Below are 7,677 nucleotides of genomic sequence, written 5' to 3'. Positions count from 1 at the left end.
GATGGTGATGATGATGATGATGATGATGATGATGATGATGATGATGATGATGATAATAATAACAAAGTAGACATAATGGTCACTGATCACGCCGTTTCTTCTAGAAACATGGGATCGTGTGTGCAAAATAGTCTGCTTTTTAACACAATATATAGACTACCCAGGCACCTGAGAGCACAGAGCAGAGAGCCGAGGTCCAGGGTCTATAAATAACCACACGCTATATTCAATAACGATTCCCTACAGAGGCACATGTACCGTGAGATCAAATGCTCGTTTATATTAATGAAGCCCTTGATCTGTTATTACATGTCAACTCTTGTAGGGCACGGCACTGAAACCCCCCCTAATTGGCAATTTACAAATCATAAATAAATAGTGCCTCATTATTTGTACATCTCGTTTACATTGAAAACTGTGCTACTATTTCACTGAAGACGGTATTCAAGGAGGCCGAGGTTTTATGAACAAGCTTCAGTGCGGAGTTACATGCCAGCTACATGGGTCTGTCGGGGAATACCAATCTGAATGAATGAATCGTTTATTTTTGGTCTTTGTTTACAGACAAATCCAAAACACACCTGTGTGGACTTACAATTTTTTTTTTTTTTATATATCACAAATATACATATTCAAAGTAAGCTCTCACACAAAATCTTAAATCAATGACCGAAAAAAGGAATAGGCTGAAGCACATGCTTATTTTTGCCTATCCTTTACAATTCCTATAAACTAAATATATTTTTATATATATTTGTTTTAATCTGAGATCCATCTATCAATTATGTTCAGCATATTGGATTTGGTTAGTTGGCCTGCTGTATAAAAGCAACAGAAGAAGAGTTGAAAATCGGATAGTTTGCACCTGTATGAATCCAGTCATTGTAAATCAATTGAATTAAGATGATCCAGTCTCACTTTACACTGTGGTAATAATAATTAAAAAAAAAAGGGTAATAACTGGATAATAACAGGGTAATGGCTACTTTGAGGATTACTAGGACATTACAACTAATTACCATTACTCAATAGTGGACAATGCAGTTCTCCCAGTTCTTCACAAAGTCCCAAACAAGCCCATGGTTTGTAAGCTCTGGTAACAGAAAGGCTAGGTGATATAAATGATCAAATATTATTTCATTAATCCCAGTGGGGAGATGATTCTTCTGCTGTTAGCAGCGGTGAGCAGCCACAGACGACAAGAAGGAACGTATAATAATGTGTAATCATTACGACAAACGACGGGTTTCACCCATAACTTTTTTTTTTGTATCCACTTTTTCTCCCATTTTCTATTTTTCTCCCATCCCAATTTTTCATATCGTCCAATTCAACCCTCCCCTGTCTTCGAACGTTGCTTCTTGCCTCCCACAAGCCGGCTGCAATGTGGACTAAGTCATACATAGCACGAGTCCCCTCCGATACTCGAGGTAACAGCCGTCGCATCTTTTCACCTGCGCGGCTCGATCTTTCAGTGTCGGGGGTCTGGGCTTTGGAGGGGCCCCGCCCCCGTCGCTTCTTGATTCTACTGCGCAGGCGCACCAACCGACCTGTAGGAGTCGCTGTCCACAACGCCCGATCCCCACCCTTCAGTTTCCCTCCCCGTAATACGGCCAATGTGTATTACTGTGGACGACCAGCTAAACTGAAAGCAATGTGGAGAGCGGGGCTCGAACAGGAGGCATCCTGTTCGAGCCTAGTCTCCAGCATTCGTTGCGAGCGCCTTGCCCACTGCGCCACGTAGCCGCCCGGGTTTCACCCATAACCTTTAACCATAACCTCCCAGCCTGGATGCTTCATTAACGACTTGTGTGTCTTTCTAGGTGACACACCAAGGGCTTAGTTAGCGCTTTCTGAAGGGATCGGTAAGCAGAAACCATCGGAGTTAAATATTTGGAATAATGGTAATTACGTAGATCTTACCTTGTTATTACCCTGTTATAAGAGAGCTGCAATGTAGGTATGATGTCGAGCTTTTGGTAACACTTTGAAGTGCGGCACACAAGGCATTATAAAGCATCATAAGCACACTGTAATGCATTATAAACAATACAACTCTAGTGGCTGAAACAAGACCTTTGTTCCAGTTGCATCAGTCATACCAGATTCATAACACATTACAATTAATGTCTTAATGCATTATTATGCACGTCGTCTGATGTCACAATGTTAGGATTAGCGCGTTGGCGTGTATAATATGTTTGGAATGTGTTTATGATGCCTAATCACAAGCACTCAAAGTGCACCAAGAGTTTTCTTCTGGAAAGCCCATCCTAGGTCTGTGTACAGGGTAGCTTTACTGTGTGTACGATACAGTGTTTTGTAAGAAAAGCAAAAAAATACAACCAAAAAAGTGTTTTCATGTTTCGCTGATGCCATTGTTTTTTGTAACTTATTCATTAAAGATTTGTATGTATTTCAGTCCCGTGTGGAGTTGTCTTTTTTTTTGTCTGGAGGAAGTAAGCCAGGTTCTTACTTCAAATGTTCTGCTGTAATGAAATGGGAGCTCCGCCCACAATGCTATTCAGACTGTAGTTTAATGTAATCAAATGGGAGCACCGCCCACAATGCTATTCAGAACACAGTTTAATGTAATCAAATGGGAGCTCCGCCCACAATGCTATTCAGAACAGTTTAATGTAATCAAATGGGAGCTCCGCCCACAATGCTATTCTGAACAGTTTAATGTAATCAAATGGGAGCACCGCCCACAATGCTATTCAGAACACAGTTTAATGTAATCAAATGGGAGCTCCGCCCACAATGCTATTCAGAACAGTTTAATGTAATCAAATGGGAGCTCCGCCCACAATGCTATTCTGAACAGTTTAATGTAATCAAATGGGAGCACCGCCCACAATTCTATTCAGAACACAGTTTAATCTAATCAAATGGGAGCTCCGCCCACAATGCTATTCTGAACAGTTTAATGTAATCAAATGGAAGCTCCGCCCACAATGCTATTTAGAACATAGTTTCCGTCCTTCAGTTTTCAGGCCACTTCTCAAACAAAAAGACAAATTCCCAGACAATACTTTGAATTGGTAGAACAACAGACCACGGTTGATGATTTGTTGGAGAAATGCCGGTCAAAAAGGCGTGGCGTTTTTCATTCAAATGGCTACTCCCTTTAACACATTTGGCACCAGATCCGAGATATCCCAGGTTAACTCGTCATGCGTTGGGCGCCAAGACCCGAGATTTCTCGGGTTTTGGTCGTTTATTCCTTTATTCGATATTTGTATTCATTATTCATCCACGGACCTCTGTGTTGCATAGGGAATGAGTCTGAGGTCGCCAAATGGCAATACCGGCAGCATCCCGCTAGACGGCGGTATCGAGCACCCTTTGTACCCTTGCATCTTCACCTGTGGGACGGCCAAACGTCTCCGGTTTCATGTTTCCTTGTCGGGGCGAGGGCAGCCATTCTGCCGGTTCCATTGAAGCGCATCAAATGTTCCCGATCCATATGTTGTGGTGGATTATGCCGTGGGCCAAATGGACATTGGATGTACAGTACCAGATGGCGATCAAACAATTGGAATATTATTTTTGGAATACTCCCGATCACAGGTAAGAATGATCTGATGTACATTTTAGCTTGATCCTGCAATGCTTTCATACCGATCGGGCTGATAACCGTTTTTAGTGTTCAATACGAATGCCGTTACTGACAATCAAATCATCAGAAATGAATTACCCTAGACCGCTACCGCTCTAAAACCATACTTATATTCACCATGGTATAACATGGAAATGTATGAACAATTTATTCTTTTTCACATATTGAACGATAGATAGGTGATGTAAAATGGGCCATGTAAAATGGGCCATAGTATTGTTTCCATAGCTATAATATAGAATATAGTTATAGCTCTACAAACAAGGTGACTCAGTCCTATCGTTTAAAGCGCGGCCTAGCTACAGCGGGCCCTAACTAATAGCTGGCGCCGAATGAGTTAAATAGGAGCCAACAACAACAATTTTTGCATCCAAATGTCGCCTCGAGTCTCGACTACAACCGTGTGGAATCTGATTATTCTTTCTGTTCGTCGGCCCGTTACTGTACAGCAGTGTTGGGACTAACGCGTTACAAAGTTACAGAAACGAAGTAACTTTTTGCCGCAACTAGTACTCTAACGCATTACTTTTGAAATTCAGTAACGCTACTTACGTTACTGAATGGTTCGTCACTGCGTTATTTGCGTTATATATGGCGTAGATTGATAGCGAGCGGTAGTGATTATTATTATTATTATTATTATTATTATTATCCTCATATCCTGTCTGCCTGGCTGCGGGGAACGCTATGCTGGGGGCGTGTTTTGTTTACTATTCCTGAGATTCCTGACTGATAATCGCAGCGCCCAGGCAGAGCACTCGCGTATTTCTCTTTTGTCGAGCGAAAAGAAAATAACGTTTTAGTTATGTCATTTGTGTTTTGGCTCAAAGATACTGGAGTCTAACGTTAACTACGAGGACTGTCACTCATCCAAATCCACTCGCCACCCGCGTAGAATGATACGAGGCGAGTCTGGCCACTGGCCAATCAGAAATGCGCAAACCAGAAATGCGGCTACGGAAAGAAATAGACCCTCTCTATTGTAAACAAAACAAACGCTCGCTATGAATCAACATAAAAAGAACGCAGTAACAAACTAACAAACCATTTAGCAACTACTTGGAGAGATAATTAATATACAACATGGAAACGAGATAAAGAACATGTTTGAGGCGCTGCTGGAGTCAACTGGACTAACGTAACGTTACTACATCTCGACCACCGCAGACTTTGGTGATTGCAATGTGTTCACTGAAACTCAAGTTGATCAACGGATTTTGACTGTACGAAATCTGCCAGGGAATCTCATAATACAGTATCAAACAATATAAATATAGTCCTTTCATGCACAATTGATATCCTAACTATTCTAACGTTGCAATGATTTGATTGATATCTTAAACAACGTTGCAACTTGCAAGATGGTGAATGAATGAATGAATGAATGAAAACTTTATTTAACAGATTGCAGAATGGGTACAATACAGTACGGCTCAATACATACAATTGTTAAGGGGATGCAGACCTGAGAAAGACGTTTGTCTTGTTTCCATCAGGGTCCCCCATTTTCAATTCATATAGACATTTATGACATACACAACATACATGACATTTATGGCATAGGGACATATAGGTATTTAGTACTGATACATTTGTGACATAAACGGTATTCAAATATACAGTACTGTTACCCCTAGCTTTGGGTAGGGCATTCCACATTGTTGTGGCATAATTGCGAAACGTGTTTAGTCCCTTGTTTGAGCCGAATCTGGGTTTTATATGATTTGTTGAGCTTCCTCTGGTGTAGTGGTTGTGGTATTCACTGACCTTTGGGAAGTATTTTGACATGTACATGGGTACCCCGGTCGTATAGTGTATCTTGTAGACCAGGCCCATTGCAAGTTGCTGTACTCTGTCGTCTACTCTAAGCCATCCTAGGTTGTCAAAGTGGGCAGGGGTGAGGTGGGTTCTGGGGTTCAGGTCAAGTAGTAGTCTGACCAGTTTGTTTTGTGATGTTTGTAATTTTGTTTTAAGCGCCTTTGAGGTGCTTTGGTACCATGAGGTGCAAGCATAGTCGTAGTACCCTTGAATTATAATGGTTATAATGAAACGCTCCGGCGACATCAAGGCTGTTCCTTCAACCGGCGCACTTCTTATTATATCGACTCGGGACAACATTTGTTTGTGTCAGATTTGTGTTTGTATCTAGACCACATTGCTTAGCAGAGTTCGGTGATGTGAATGGAAACTGTCAAGTTGATCAACCGATTTTGAGTACTATCTGGGGCATGGGACTCGGGAGCAATCTTTTTTATTTTTATTTTAATAACTAAATAGTTACTTTTCACAGTAACTCATTACTTTTGGGTGTAAGTAACTAGTACAGTAACGAAGTTACTTTGAAATGAAGTAACTAGTAAAGTAACTGAGTTACTATTTTTCAGTAACTAGCACAACACTGCTGTACAGTGACGCAGAACGGTACGTAATGTTCCCAAGATGAAAGGTACCGAGTCGCACGGCACTCTATGACCTCTGTGGTTTTCAGAGACGTGGCGGCGGTGGTTCCACCCTGAGTAACAAGAACAACAACGCAGTGATTACTCCACATCACAGGGCCGGGTCGCGCCTCGTACGCATTAGCAGACAGGTTTGAAAGCCCCCCCCCCCCCCATTGTTCAGGGAAAACATGGGGGCACGCGTCTAGTTCCACCCCGTGATGCTGCTCAGAGCCTCTGCTCTAAGACGAAGGTACTGCGGAGTAAGGCTGTTTCCCCGAAGCCTGTTTTTGGGATTCGAACTTCGTCAGGGTTTTTCGAACGGACGTTCGAACCTTCGTTTTTAATAAAAATAAAATTAGTATTTTTTTTATTAAATCAACTTACTTTAACACTTTGGCGACCACAGTCTTGCGCCGATTCATAGGCCAGAGGACAGAGGTTTGTTTACAAACCGATGTAATTTCTAAGAGCTATATATATGATTTATAGTATTGCTATCTGTCCATTCTCATTGTCACTTGAGTGCATAAACTGTGCCTTCATAATGGCTTAAAGAAAATAAAAATCCATCGGTTGGTTGTCATTTTATAGCGTCGTGAATATAAGGTTTATCGCACTTTTCGTCTCGTCTTTTTTCTGGGGAGCTAGATAATAAGCTAAATGTTGACGGCGTTATATCAAACGCCATTTCTGCTGTATATATACGAATGAAATAAAACAAACTGCGTAGCATCCGGACTATTACAGAGCATCTATGGATGAAATGGGGGCGGCGGGGAACGCCAATTAGTATTATTGATTAGCAATACAGTGTGCGTTCAGGTAGCCAATGTCACTGATCGATCACGTTAGGTTTTAAAACAATGTCCAATCCAGCTGTAATTTGGGGGAATAGTATCCTACCGTCAGGCCATGTGATCGCCGGCAGCATTTCGTCATTAGTCATCGGAATCTGGTAGATCGATATGACCATTGGCTAATCATAAATCCCATTATTCCAGGCTGAAATATGCGTTCGGTAACGGGATCAAAGATGGAGGGTCTTCGTTTGGAACCGAGGCTCATATGATCCGCCCACAGACAGTGAAAAGAATAATTTTTTCAATCGCCCTCAATGATACTGCAGTGGAGCGATGGCGCCCCTAAGCGGATCTGGCCGGTATTGCATGTTTCGAAAATCAAATATGTGGGTAGGTCCTGCATGTCGATCGCGGACGTTAATAGCGTTATAAATATGGAATAAAACAATAACAACTCGCCACTCGTGGCTCTGGTCCTCAACGGGTGGAATCGAATCACGAGTTAACTCGTGGACGGTCCACATAGTGTTAATGAATATATAACTAATCAATTTTTAATACTATAATATTAGTATAGGCTAATCTTTATGTGCAACTGTGAAGAAAAACCCCATTGGTTTAAACAGAATGAATAGACACATAAAAAAAAGAAAATTAAAATAAAAACTTCTATTAAAAATAAAAAATTAGAATGTTGATTTAGAATTCGAATGCCAACTTAATGAAGGTCCGAAGGTTTGGGCTCAGCCCTACTGCGGAATGACCTTCAGGCGTTTGAAATGGGCTTCGTGCCTCGTAGGGGGATACTCGGAAG

The sequence above is a fragment of the Notolepis coatsorum genome, assembly GCF_963971535.1.
Source record: "Notolepis coatsorum genome assembly, chromosome: 2".
NCBI classification, from domain to species: domain Eukaryota; kingdom Metazoa; phylum Chordata; class Actinopteri; order Aulopiformes; family Paralepididae; genus Notolepis; species Notolepis coatsorum.
The sequence above is the reverse complement of the archived record's forward strand: the minus strand, read 5'-3'. Positions refer to the sequence as shown.